Source organism: Anomalospiza imberbis, chromosome 12, assembly GCF_031753505.1.
Source record: "Anomalospiza imberbis isolate Cuckoo-Finch-1a 21T00152 chromosome 12, ASM3175350v1, whole genome shotgun sequence".
In the NCBI taxonomy this organism is placed as follows: Eukaryota; Metazoa; Chordata; class Aves; order Passeriformes; family Viduidae; genus Anomalospiza; species Anomalospiza imberbis.
In genome coordinates, this window is record NC_089692.1 from 20,125,698 (window position 1) to 20,139,434 (window position 13,737).

Below are 13,737 nucleotides of genomic sequence, written 5' to 3' on the forward strand. Positions count from 1 at the left end.
ATAACCAGAGCGCCCGGTGGTATTTCAACCCCCAGAGCACAGCCAGGAGCAGGATGCTTGTGTCCCCCCACACACAGCCCTTCCCTGCACTACCTACATCTCTTCCCAGCATGGCCACGGCTAATCTCATGCATCCAAAGATATATGGATGTATTTATAGACAGGCTTACATCTCCAGCACATCCAAGGCCTGACGCAACCGCGGAGCGCCGGTCGGTGTTGTTACCACAACGCTGACATTTCGCAATCTGCCACAGCCATCCTCCCGCAGAAGGTGGAAAACACCAGCCCCGGAGTGTAAAGTCTATCCCAAAGTGCTTTCCATGGGATACAGTCACTGCCACAGTCAGCAGGATCTCGGCCCTTCCACCTCCTCCCTGTAGCAGCTATCAGGAGACCATTCCCAAAGGGGAACTTCTTGGAACTTTATCTTGGCTCCTCCTGGACCTAACCAGCCTGCAGAAACCCAGCCACTTACCAGTCATTTGGAGCTCCTGGTACAACTTGTTTACACAGCACAGGTCACAGGATCGGCTGGAAGGTGTAAGCAGGATATAGTTTTTATGGCTCTGAACTCCTGCCCAGATAAGCCGATAAGGCCCCGGCTGGGGGCGGGGAGCACTTTCATGTGTGCATGATTTGAAAGGAAGAGGCACCACGAACTGTAGCTGAGCAGTTGGTGCTTAATAATGAAGCTTCCATTCACCTCTAAAGCTATTTAATGCTTTTTTTTTTTTTTTTGGAGTTCCTAATTACACATCCTTTCATTTCACATCCCGATATTGAGGGCAGCGCCGTATTTCCAAGCCTCTGGCTGCCGAGCCTTCAGGGACACGCTGCCTGCGGATCATGGTGAATTTTTTAGAGGGTAACATTTCCCTTCTTGACTCTCTGATTCTTCTCCATGCCCGTGACACAGTTTTAGCAGCTTTATGCTGCTCTAAAGGTAAATTATTCGAGACTGTTTCTATCCTGCAAAGCTTTCAGTCTCTCAAAAATAATTACAGAGCCAGCTCCCTCCAGCCTGCAACCACCCTTCCGTGACACCCTGCGAACACCCACACCCTCAGTGAGGACCCAAAACCCATCACCCAAACCAGGACCACCTAAACATTCCTCTCACAGCAAATCCAACTCAGCACAAGAGGAAAGGAGATGCCTTCTCCCTGGAAAAACACCCATCCCCTCACACAGAGCTGAGGCAAAGCTGCTTTTACACATACTACAAAGTTTTCTAGCCTTTCCATTCTCCAAGTCCGGAAATTTCATTACATGGCATTTCAGCCACATACAAACCCAGCACCAGCACAGACACACTTGCACCAAACAGCAAAATAAATATTTCAGTGTTTCCACAAGATATCCAGTGTTGTAACCTTTGGTTTCCGAATCCAAACGCAACATACAATCAATACCCTGCTCCTGCCACTGCAGTAATTCACAGCGGAAGGTTTATTTTAAAAACACTCATCGGGTAAGTTTGGTTTTCTTCGAGACAGGGGAAGAAAGGCTGCCTCCAGATTTGGAGAGGATAAATAATTCAGCGCCTGAATGCCAAGGGCAGTGTGCACACATCCATATGGCAGGGACAATGCAGACAGTAAGATATGCTGCACATCACCACCCTGACAGTGCCTTCAACCCTGACCCAGAAAAAAACATCACTTTCTTCTGACTCCAGCTCCCTCCCCGGCGCTGCCACCCGCTCGCTGCGGGGTTCCGTGAGGAAGTGCCTCCCAATCCCTCGGCCTTCCCAGGCTGCAATTCCAGCCTCTGCTCACTACAGCTACACGGACACGAGCTGCACGCCTTACCCACGCGGTGAGCTCCAGAAAACAGGAACAAACCTGGAGACAGAGGTTCCAGACGTCCTCTTCGGGAGCTCACGCTTTCCCAGCCAACGCTGAGAGGGGCAGGAAAAGCCAGGATGGTTTCTCGACCGGCGGGGCCCCAAGGGAGGAGAAGCAGAGGGAGTGGGGAGGCTGCTCCCGCCGAGAGCCGGCACCCACCCGAGCCCTGCACGGGGCTGCGGAGCCATGGGGCTCCCGTGCCACCCTCGAGGGACAGGGCACCACGCGGGCCACGTTGGAAAGGCACATGACCACGGAGATCCCACTGGACGTACACACAACCAGCAGGAGCGTGTTGGATGGACACAGGACCAAACAGACCATGTTGGATGGACAGAGGACCACAAAGACCCCGCTGGACAGACACAGAACCAAACCAATCGCATTGGATGGACACAAGATCATGGACCACAAAGACCCCGCTGGACAGACACAGAACCAAACCAATCGCATTGGATGGACACAAGATCATGGACCACAAAGACCCCGCTGGACAGACACAGAACCAAACCAATCGCGTTGGATGGACACAAGATCATGGACCACAAAGACCCCGCTGGACAGACACAGAACCAAACCAATCGCATTGGATGGACACAAGATCATGGACCACAAAGACCCCGCTGGACAGACACAGAACCAAACCAATCGCGTTGGATGGACACAAGATCATGTAGGTGATGTAGGATGGACATAAGATCATTTAAATTATGTTGGATGGACACAGGACCATGTAGATCCCATTGGATGAACACTGGACCACACAGAGGACCACCTCTTCCCCCACAGAAGAGGGAAAGAGCTGCTCACCAGAGAAACCATCCCTCCTACCCTCCATAACCCCCATGGACATCAAGCCTGCAGCCACACTCATTTCACACTCCCAAAATTAACCATCCCACATCACCCTGCCTCACTGTCCTAGTTTGATGATCTGATCATTTCACTACATCCTACAGCTTGAAGAAAACATTAGAATCAAGACAAAGAATTCTGGAGCCCAAAATACCTGATATAATTAACTGCACCTTCTATCATGATTATTTCCTTTCCTGACCCCAATTATTCCTTCAGTTTATTAGAGAAAACTCAAATACAGAGCAACGTTAACACCCAAAGAGTCACATAAACAGAAAAAAAGTCTGAGGGCACCATTACAAACAGACTTAATGGAACTCCAAGATTGGAAATGGATCTTGAAAGCTGTCAGATCAAAGCAAGATCTTTCTCGTGTAAGGACTGCATTACCCTCAGAGCCACAGAGCTAATACCATCTATAAAAATATTTTGCTCAAATAAGTGAAGAACAGCAGCGTTTCATCTGTCAAAAGGTGCGAGGCTTTTATGGGATTAGCCATTCCACATGCAGCATAAAAATTAGAGCAGATTTTTAAAAGCCCCCAGCTCAGCTGACAGAGACTCCACAGCCCAATGTGCACCCGCTTTCTTCACATGCGCTCCACGCCGAGCAGATTTTTCGCTGTTATTAGCATTTAAGCTTCTTTTTACCTTTTTCCCCCCTTACTCTTGTAAAAGATTACAAATTGGCACCACCCACAAGCAGCCTCAGCTGAAGAACCACCACCCAGACTCAGAGAAATTAAGATTTTTAAATACCCAACAGTTGCCTGAGAAAATACACCAGAAAACACCAGCTCTCACTCAGGAAAGCTTAAAAAGTGGAGTAGAATGTGCTCAAAACCAGCCTCCAGACCACGGGCGCTGACAGCTTCCCACCCCCCTTCCCAGCAGGATTCCAAAGGCAGCGTTTTGCCCAGATTTCAAGGCTGCACAAACCTGCTTAGGACGCTTGTGATTTGAAATAATTGCCTACACAAGCTTTCCCTTAACATCGATGGGAGTATTTTTTATGGCCGTGCATCGGTGGCACACAAATTACGTAACACTTGGCTGAGAACCCTCCGAAAAAGCAGCTCTGTGCCGCTAATCCCTCACGCAGGAAGGAGGAAAATATTTAAAAGCTGCATACAAATCATTCCTGTGAGTGTCGTGCAGACTGGTTTAAATTAGATGGGGTAAAAATACACGCGAGCTGATCACGAAACACTGGAATCTTTGCTATGGAGACACCGGTTCCTCTCCACAGCCTTTTACAACTGAAATACAGGGAATTCTCTCCGGCAATGGATTGAGCACACAAGCACCTTTACTAGAGCTCATCAAGGAAATACGAGGAGAATAACAACCCCCATGTAAATATTTTCCAGTATTATTTGCTTTGCTGTACTGAAAAGCAGCAGTACCTGCCACTACTTGCTCTGGGTCTACCACCATTAAATCTTAATACCCAGGAGGAATTTCAATCCGTAAGGCAACTGCTGAGCCTGAAATTCAGGTACAGGGCAGGAAGAGGGGCAGACCTCCTCAGAAAGCCGTCACTCCATAATTTTACAAAATGTAATTAACCAGCTCCGGCCCTGTGCCTTTCCTTCCCTAGGAGAAGGATTTCTTCACCGAGCAATTAGCCTGTCCCAGTTAAGACTCAAGTCACCATACAACATATTTTCCCCAAAACAAAGCCACATGCGCTATTTTTAAAAAATATTGCCATTTCCTCACAGCCACTTAAATCTCTTCCCAGCTTTTGGCTTAGTCACTGCCTGGATCTAAAACTCACTGAAACCAACCCACCACTGTGGGAGCTGCTAAAACCCTGGGTTTATTCCCACACTGGAGACACTTCATCATTCCAGAGCACTGCCTCCTTTTAATGTATAGAAAAGCTGGAGGTAAGAGGAAAAAAACCTCTTAGTACTTCAAACACATGTCCAAAAGCCACAACATAAAGACAAAGAGGACAGATTAAACGCTGTAAAGACACACTCGTCGGGAACCTTCCTTTGAAGTGCCTGCAGGAAACACTGTCATCACGCAGCCATGTTACAATTACACAGTTAAAATAATCAGCACCAGTTGTAAGTAGCCCATCTGGTTCCCTGGAAAGGGAACACTGCTGGTACAGTATTGATTAACACGACGAGTCTCACTGACCCCAGAGAAATGCATTTGTCTGCTCTGCTGAGCAGCGGAAGAACGCGGCACGACGCCGCGCTACGCTTGGCTTTGTTCACAAGCATTTCGGGGGACTTAGTCCATTAAAACACGAGTGGAAAATAAAATAATCTTATCAGGTTGCCTACCACACACGAAGGAAGAAATTAAGCCAAAGGGTTTTTGCTCTGGGGCTTTTTTTTAACATTTCCTCCCCCATCCAAACCCGGCCCTCAAACTGGACAATCTGCAGGTTTAAGTCTGAGAAAACGCTGTTGCAACATCATAAAAACAAAAAGCTGCCCATGGAGAAGAAAAAAAAAAAAATCAGCTCACTCTGAACCATGCTTTTTTATGTAATGGAGAAACAGACACGAGTTCATTTCTAAAAGCAGAAGCAGAACCGAATAGCAGAACCAAGTGTGGAACACGAAACAACACCTCCAGTTTCCAGCCAGCCTCAGCAGCCAGCGCCGACATGGCCGGGGCTCCTCGGTCACTATTTACACCAGGAATGAGGCAAGAAAGCCCTGGGAACTGAGGGCTCGCCGTGCTTTCCAAGCCCAGCGCGCTGCTCGGGCACCTCGGTTTGCTGCGAGTCTGGCGAGCCGAGCCCTCGCACTGACTCAGACAGCCCGGGGTGACACAAGCCCCGGCTCGCCGCACGGGTTCACAGCAAAGCCCTTCTCCAGGCAGGATGTGCCCCGGCAGGTCCGGTGGCTCCCGCAGCACCGGCGAGCCCTCCCGGAGCCAGCGAGACCCGGAGCGCTGCTGCGTGCAAAGCGCTGAGCTCCGCCAGCGCCGGCACCCCGAGGCAGCGCAGACGCGGAGCCCCGGACGGGCTCGCACGGAGCCTCCGAGCTCGCCCACGCAGGCACGGACCACCCCTCCGAGGCAGACCCTGCCCTGCCGAGCGCTTCCCACGGAGAGAAAACGGGTCACGGAGCTCTGGAACCGAACGCCAGAGTTTCCCCGCCACAGCACGCTCCAAACCCCTCCACAGCCATCTCAGACTACTCCAACCTGGAATCTGCCAGAGAACCCAGCCTGTGAAAACGCCAACTTTTCCCGTTTTTAAGCTAATCGAGTTAAATATTGAGCTCTCGGTAGGGCACACACAAAGAATGTGTCGATGCTGTTGGGAAACATGTGAGAGTTAATCTCCTTTTCCCTCTCCATGACTCCATGGAGTGGTTTTCCCCCACAGAAAAAGGAAATAATTGGAGTCATTATATAAAAATGTTCCATTTTATGAACAAAACAAAGAAAGGAGAAATACGCTGAACTCCAAGTTCCTCACATTTATATAAATTTCAGGAAGGCACACAGCCACTACAAGGCAGCACAGATGTTTTCACCTAAAAATCTTTGCCTAGAGAGAGGGCGAAAAGGATGTGTGCACCCCATTTCAGAGGCCATCTCGAGAGGGAATTTTGCTTCAAGGGCTGCCTGGAATGCGCTCTCTGCCTATAGAGCCGTGTCCCCAGCGGTGAGAGAGCACTTTGTGTACAAAACCAGGAGGGGGGAGGAACCCTTTCCTGCAACTGGATATCAAAACAGATCCCCAAGCCCGGAGGAGAAGCCAAGCCGTAAACACACGGCCCCTGTGCCTCAATGAAGGGCCCGTTCTGAGCCGCACACCCCGGACAGCTGCTCCCTCTGGGAAAGGGCAGAGGGCACCGAGGGCTCGGCTCATCCCAGCTCCCTCCGAGGTCATTTGCCTTTCTAAACACGAATCCATCCCCGGCCTGGGGGAGGCTCGTCCTGGGCTGCAGCTGTTTGGGCTTTTTTATTTTTTTCTTTCCCCCCCCCTCTCTTCCTTTCTGCTAAGGGGCAAAGGTGTCGAGCAGCCCCTCCCCGGCACACAAAGGCTCCTCGGAGGACAGAAACACGGAGCGATTTAAAGATTAAACTGGGAAATAAATGAAAGCCGCGGGGCTGGGGCCGGCTGGGCTCGGTGCGGCCCCGGCCCTGCGCACACACAGGCAGGGCTAACGCCTACCCGGGGATGATGAAATGGGAAACGGAAATTACCATTTCAGACAACTTTTGGTATTGTTCCTCCCAGCGCAGCGCTCACCCCAAAACGCATCTCCCCCCCCTCCCCGCACCCCAGCGAAAAAAATATATCCCCACCCCAAAAAAAACGGGGTCCGGAGGCCGTGGAGGGGGGGGGCCCCGGCTGCGGGCTCGACACGGAGCTCCGAGTTCCTCCCACGGCTCCCCACGAGCCTGCGCACCCCAAAACACCGAGCAGCCCCCGGGCTCGCTCTGCGGCCCCTCCGAACCGCCGCCCCCACGCCGTCCTCCCTCTCTCGGCAGCCCCTCCCCACCCGCTGTGACCCCCGGGTGCCCCCAAACAGCCCCTCACCTCCTTCGCCGCCCCCCCAAAACCCCAACGTCCTCTTCCCACCCGCGCTGCGGCGCTTTCTCGCCTCGAGCCGACCCCGCGCCGCCCCCACCCCGCACCGGGTCCCACCTCCGGCCGCTACCGGTGCCCCCCGTCCGACCCCCACCCCGTCCCGGTGCCCCGCCTTCGACCTCGGGCCCCCCCCCCGCTCCAGGTGCCTCTCCCGGTGCCCCCCCCCCCCCCCAGGCCGCGCAGCCCCTCTCTCCGGGACCCCCTCGGTCCACGCCGTCCCCCGCCCCTTGTCTCCAGCGCCCCGGTGCCCCCCCCCCGGCGCTTACCGGTGCTCGGCGCTCAGCGGGCCAAGGGCAGCCCCGCGGCGGAGCGAGGCCTGCGGCTCGGCCGGCCCCGCCGCATAGAGCGGGGGCTGCGGGGGGGGGCTGCGGGGCGGTTTTGGGGGTGCGGGGGTCCCGGGCTCCGGCCCTAGCGCGGGGGGCGCGCGCCGTGGCGGCTCCGGGCCGCGCGCTCCATCCCCCGCGCGCCGCTGAGACGGCGCCGCTCATTGGCCCGATGAGACGGCGCCGCTGATTGGCGGGCGCGGGCGGCCCCGGGGTGGGGGGCGGAGCCACCGCACCCCCCTCCCCGTTCCCCGGCGGCGCGCGGGGGCTGGCGGGAGCGCGGCGGCGCGCGACGTGTCCCGGCGGCGCCGCTTCCGGGGCGGGGCCTGCAGGGCCCGGGAGGGGCCCGCGACCCCCCGCGAGCGGGACCGGAACCGGCCCGCAGGGACGTGCCGAGCTCCGGGATCGGGACCGGATCGGGACCGGGATAGGCCCCCCCCAGGGACCTGCGGGCTGAGCTAAGCCCCTGCACCGGGCCCGCCGCGCTGCCCCGGCACTGCCGGATCACCGCAACGGGCACTCCCCGGTTGGCAGTGGCACCGGGCGGTGGTCGGTGCTGCCGGTGTTGGCACTTGGGGCACCGGCGTACCCGAAAGTCGGTGTTGGGACAAGGCGCCGGTTTGGGAGACGCGTCGGGGGCTGCCGGGGCACCCCTGCTCCTGGGGGTTCCGCCGCTGTCCCTGCGGCACAGGGACACAGCGCTGCGGTCCCGTTCCCCCGCCCCATCGCCACGAGCGCCCCCGGTGCCGTGTGTGCAGGACAGCGAGGGGTGGCACGGCCGCCCTGCGGGGGACGGCGGCAGTGCTGCACGGCTGCTCCGCCAGCGCGGGGCATCCCCCTGGAGGGCACGGGCACGGGCACGGGCACGGGCACGGGCACGGGCACGGGCACGGGCACGGGCTGGGACAGCTGCTCGCTCCTGACCAGGCTGGGTTTTGGGCCTCTTTTCTCTGATCCCTGCAAGTGCCCATCACACAACACCAAAATGCTTTTGTGCAGTTTTGATGTGCAGGGTGGTGCCTCCTAAAAAAAAAACGTTCTAAGCATCTCCTAAACAGGTCGTTCCTGCTGGATAATGTCGGTCATTCCTTCATCCTCCTGGAACGTTCAGTGACTGGACTGGACGTGGCACGGCTCTGCTCTGGCTGACAAGGCGGTGATTGATGGCAGGCTGGGATCCATTGGTCACAGGGGAGACTGGGCAGGAATTGTTCCCTGGCAGGGCGGGCAGGCCCTGGCACAGCTGCGGCTGCCCCTGGATCCCTGGCAGTGCCCAAGGCCAGGCTGGACAGGGCTTGGAGCACCTGGGACAGGGGAAGGTGTCTCTGCCCATGGCAGGCGTGAGAAGGGATGAACTTTGAGGTTCATCCAGCCCAAACCATTCCCCTGTTCTGCTGAGTGTCTGTACTTTGTACCACACCTCCTGCCCCAGCCCCTCTGTGTCACCAAGGCAGCCGAATTGCAGGGAGGAATCCCGTCCATGGAGCAGGTCCCAGCCCTGGTGTGGGTGGCAGAGCTGTGTCACCACGTGTTGTTTTGGTTGCCAGGATGGGGAAGCCTGGAGGCAGCAGCTCTGCCCATGACCTCATCTGGAATACTCCTGGTTTTTAACTCCCCTCTGCCAGGAGCAGGGCTGTAACCGGGATCTCTCTTTTGGCATGTGCAGGGCCACTCGGGGTCACACACTTGGCAGCCTGAGGGAGCTTCTCATGTGCTGGGGGTGCCCCAGGCCCCCAGGAAGAGAAATCCCCATGCTGGGCTCAGCAAGAAGGAGTGGCTCAGGGGCACGTGTCCAGCTCTGCTGTTAAATAACAGCAGGAGAGAGGTTTATTCTGAGCCTGTTAAGCTGGTCCTGTGTTCCACTTAGGCTTAGTCTTTTTATCTCTACCCATCTTCTTCCTCTGTAAGACCTGCTAAACCAGTGAAAAGAAAGGGGTTGGGGTTTTTTTGGCTTCCTTTCCATTAAGCTTCTTGTCACAGCTCCCTGCAAACGCTGCAGGTGAGTGTTGGCCTCTGAGCAGAGGAGAGGGGAAATACATGTTTTCATTTCCTAAATATAGTTGTCTGTATCTGCTTCCTTGACAACCTTGAATGTCATCCAGGTCAGAGATCCAGTGCTGGGGAGGAAGTTAAACCCTTTCTGTGTCACCCTGACCTTTTTCTATTTGAACACAACAGCCCGGTTCAGGGAGGAACTTTCAAGTACTTAGAGAAGGAAAGCTGACAGCAGGAATGGGAGGATTATTTCCTTGGGGGCTGTTCTGCTGGTTTTCTGGGTGAGACTTGTGTGATGGGGATGTTTAACCTGCCTGGCTTTGTTACCCTGGGCTGGCTTTTGCTCCTTAATTGCAATACTTAAGACAAAAAAAAAAAAAAAAAATTACAGTCAATTGTTGAGCACCTTTGTCCTTTGATAAAGGTTGTAAGCTCTTAAATCCTAAAATAAAACAAATACCCTGGTGCTGAGGAGGAAAGAGAACATTGTGTGAGGGCAGGGAAATTAGGCCACTTGGGGAATGTGCTTTCAGGCCTATTTCTGTCTGTCCCAGCGAGCTAAAAGGACACTGACTTTGGGGACAGAGCTCCTGACCCTCCACTCCTTGCTCTGGCACTGCTCCCTGGCTCACTCTGGAGATGGCACCTGTGTCAGCCCCTCACCTGCTCCAGCAGCCCGTGGGTGACCAAACTCACCTCAATCCTTCAACAGCCTGTGTTGTGAGGGAAGGAACCATCACGACAATCCTGAAGTCAAAAATTCCTGGGCTGTGCTACTGTGGGTGCAGTTCCCTGCTGATTCAGCCCCTCACAGGATGGAGGGATGGGAATCTGTCTTTAGTAGATGAAACGAGGTGATTTATGGCTGGTAAACCCTGAGTGACCGGTCAGGTGCCAACATCACAGAGGCCAAGAGAATAAAACTTTAAAAGAGCTTTGATGAGGAAAACCTTTCCTTGGCTCATGTTTTAATTAATGTCATCTATTAACATTTTGAAGAGAAATGGGTTTGGCAAACCAAGCAGCCATTTGGGAAGGCAGTGAGGAGTACAGCTGCTGTACTGCAGCAGGAACCTCCCTGGCTCTGTACACACTCAGTCTTACTAAATAAAGCTACTTTCAACCATCCTTGTATGTCTCTGCTGTTGTTGTTGTTGTTAAGGACGCTCCAACCTAAGCTGTTCCACCTTGATACCATAAAGAAATAAAAGTGTGGGTTTTCACCTGCTTCATAGTGTGGTGGCTGCTCAGAGCGCTACGAGATGTAATTAAGGTTAAGTTCATGGAACAGCTCTCTCATATTCAAATCTGCATTGTTTTGAAGGTCTAACTCCTTGGCACAGCTTGTTTGCCCTGAAATCTGTGTGTTTTGAAGGTTTAACTCCTTGGTGCAGCCCACTGTGCACCCAGTTGAGTCCCAGTGAAGCACCAGGACTGGGATCAGGAGAGGCAGAGCCCACAGCCCAGGAGCTGATGTAGCTCCTGTGCCTCCACAGCAGCAGCATTTTTGGATCCCTCAAAGCCGGGAGCTGCTGTTGTGGTGGATAAAGTCTGATTGCAAGGCTCCCTGCAGGATTTACTTACGCCTGTGTGAAGAGTGGTCCGTGGAGCTTTGTTCCTGGTGCATCCGCAGAGGATGGATTTGGGGGGAAGTGCTCTCCTGCTGCCGGGTAAACGCCTTGGATTGATGTTCCAGGTGTGAACTCATGACAGCCCTGTTCTAATTACTGTTTTTATCATTCCTAATGACAGGCTTTAGGTTTCCAGGCTGCTTATGGATTTCAGGGGTGTGGAGTGACAGTTGCTCCCTCGGAGCTTAGTGACCTCCTCTGGTCTGCGGGCTTTGGAGATGGCTCTGGCCACCTCCCGCACACAGATGGATTCCAGGGCCTCTCCGAGCCCCGCTCACTCCAGCAGCTCTCCGGGGAGTGCACACCCACAGAGTCATCTGCTCTGAGTCACAAACAGCCATTTCCCTCCCCCTGCTCTGCCCCTTACCCCTGCCACTGAGTGCTGCTCCCTCTTCCCCGTGTTAGCTTTTCCGGCGGTCTCTAAGCCCCGGCTGGCAGACGGAGTGGTGGCTGCTGTGGGGTGGCCGAGTCCCCATGATCCCCTGCCTCCAGCCATCTGTCACCTGCCTGTCTTACGCTCCCAGGGCTTTAGAGGTGACCCGAAGATAGATTCGTACCCCAGTGCTGTGCCCCAGGCTTGCCCTGGGGCTGGGGAGGCTCAGTGCCCCAGGGAGGAGCAGTGTCAGTGCCATGCTGTCCTCTGCCACAGGACAGAGGACACAGGAACTCACTGTGATCCCACAGGAACTCACTGTGATCCCATGGAACTCACTGCGATCCCAATCTGTTCCTGGAGGAGTGAATAGGTGTGATGGGTTTGGACTGGCTCATGGAAAAAGGCTGAGCAGCTCTTTCCTGGTGAGTTTTACTGTGCTCTAGGGAAAACCATGTGGTCTTTCAAACACATTCTTTGTTGCTGAAAACCCTAAGGTTTTCCTGAGTTCTTGGCCTTGCTGTGCTGAAGGGGAGCATCTATCCCTTGGCCTTGATTTGTCATCTGCCAAGAAGTAATCGAAAAAATCCCATCTGGTGCATGACAGAGATGCACAGTGCTGCGGGATGCCGAGAAACTCGGGGCCCTCGGAGCTGGGTGGTTTGTCCTGCCAGAGCAAAGTCCTGGCTTAGCTGCTGGAGGGAAGTTTCATCCTGTAAAAGGTCTGAATTTACCTCCCAGCAGCTTCAGCTCTGCATGTAATCCTTTGATTCATTGATGAGAAGTCTGTGGATGGCGCAGTGGCCACTTGATTCCAGGTATTCATTTACCCCACTGGCAAGGTGCTGTGTGGAAATGAGTCAGGGATGAGCCGGGGGGACTGAGGAACTTCCCGAGCCTCAGAGGGCAGGAGTGTCTTACAGGGAGCATGGAAACAGGAGAGGTGAGTTCTCAGACAGAGCAGCGCTGTGTTTCCCATGGAAATCGACTTCTCTTGGCCTGAAAAGATGTGGCTGTTAATGCTGCTTCCTGCTCCTAACCTGCTCAGGAGATAAACCAGGGATTTCAGCCTCCAATCCAGCACCTTTCCCCAGTAGTAAATAGACGTGGCATTACTGGGTGATGTCATGGCTGGAGCACATCCCAGCAAGGCCAAGCCTGGATCAGGTTATATCTGTCCTCTCAGAATATTGGCTTGCTCCCAAAGGAGCATATTGCCAGTCCAAGGGCAGTGACTGAAGCCACCTTTCCCAAGGTCACCTCTTGCAGGCATGGAGGGGAGCTGCCCATGCAGGGCAGAACCTCCTCACTCTCCCTCCTGGCACCACTTTGTTTTGGCACCAGCGAGGCAAAGACCCCCAGCCCTCCTTCATGGCATCATGGAATGGTTTGAGTGGAAAAGGACCGCCCTTTAAGCTCATCCAGTGCCACCCCTGCCATGGCAGGGACACCTTCCACCGTCCCAGGCTGCTCCAAGCCCTGTCCAGCCTGGCCTGGGACACTGCCAGGGATCCAGGGGCAGCCACAGCTGCTCTGTCCAGCCTTCCTGGTGCTCTGTCATCTGGTTGCCTTTGAAGCACAGTGTGGGAAAAGGGATAGAAACTGTGTCAACGCCGGCTCTGTGATGTGTCTGCAAATTACCAGTACTCCCAGTCCAGCACAGCTTGGTCACATCCAGGCCTGGGAGTCAGTGCAGCCTCCCTGGGTGTTCCACGTGGGATCTGTGGGTGGAGGTGCCCCCAGCTGCCACATCTCCTCCGAACAGCCCTTATGTATTAATTGGCACCGATCTGTGTGTCTGTAAATTGAACTGTCTGATCCAATCAGCCTGGAAAGAGATTTCCAGGCATGAGGGGACATTACCATGCCAGGGATGGGGCAGCCACGGCTTTCCTGGGCAGCCTGTGCCAGGGCCTCACCACCCTCACAGTAAATACAAATGTCTATGGATTTGTTCACTCCCTTTCCCTCAGAACACAGTTCAGTCCCTCACTCCCATCGCAGACACAAAGGCTGTTTCCTACCAGAGCTCACTCCTACCTCGGGCTGTCAGAAAGGGAACCTACCTCAACAACGGCTGCACAGGGAGGGAGCTGCTCTCTTTCCGCTCTGCTGAAGCTAAGAGTGCAGA

The 13,737-nt window shown here is 54.5% G+C and overlaps 2 protein-coding genes across 4 annotated transcripts in view; both read right to left on the minus strand.

Moving 5' to 3' along the window:
• The window catches only part of ANKRD11 (ankyrin repeat domain containing 11), a 131,179-nt gene extending 123,519 nt beyond the window's left edge, over positions 1–7,660 (minus strand). The window contains exon 1 of one of the 3 annotated variants that reach the window (XM_068203198.1): positions 7,551–7,660. The gene's annotated coding sequence lies outside the window, so the exon portion shown is untranslated. Of the gene's footprint in view, positions 1–170; positions 369–478; positions 498–7,550 lie in introns of those variants that run through there. The other 2 variants (XM_068203199.1, XM_068203200.1) reach the window with 2 other exon arrangements.
• Positions 7,661–7,664: 4 nt separating this feature from the next.
• The window catches only part of VPS9D1 (VPS9 domain containing 1), a 74,569-nt gene continuing 68,496 nt past the window's right edge, over positions 7,665–13,737 (minus strand). The window contains exon 16 of the mRNA XM_068203208.1: positions 7,665–7,678. The gene's annotated coding sequence lies outside the window, so the exon portion shown is untranslated. The remainder of the gene's footprint in view (positions 7,679–13,737) is intronic.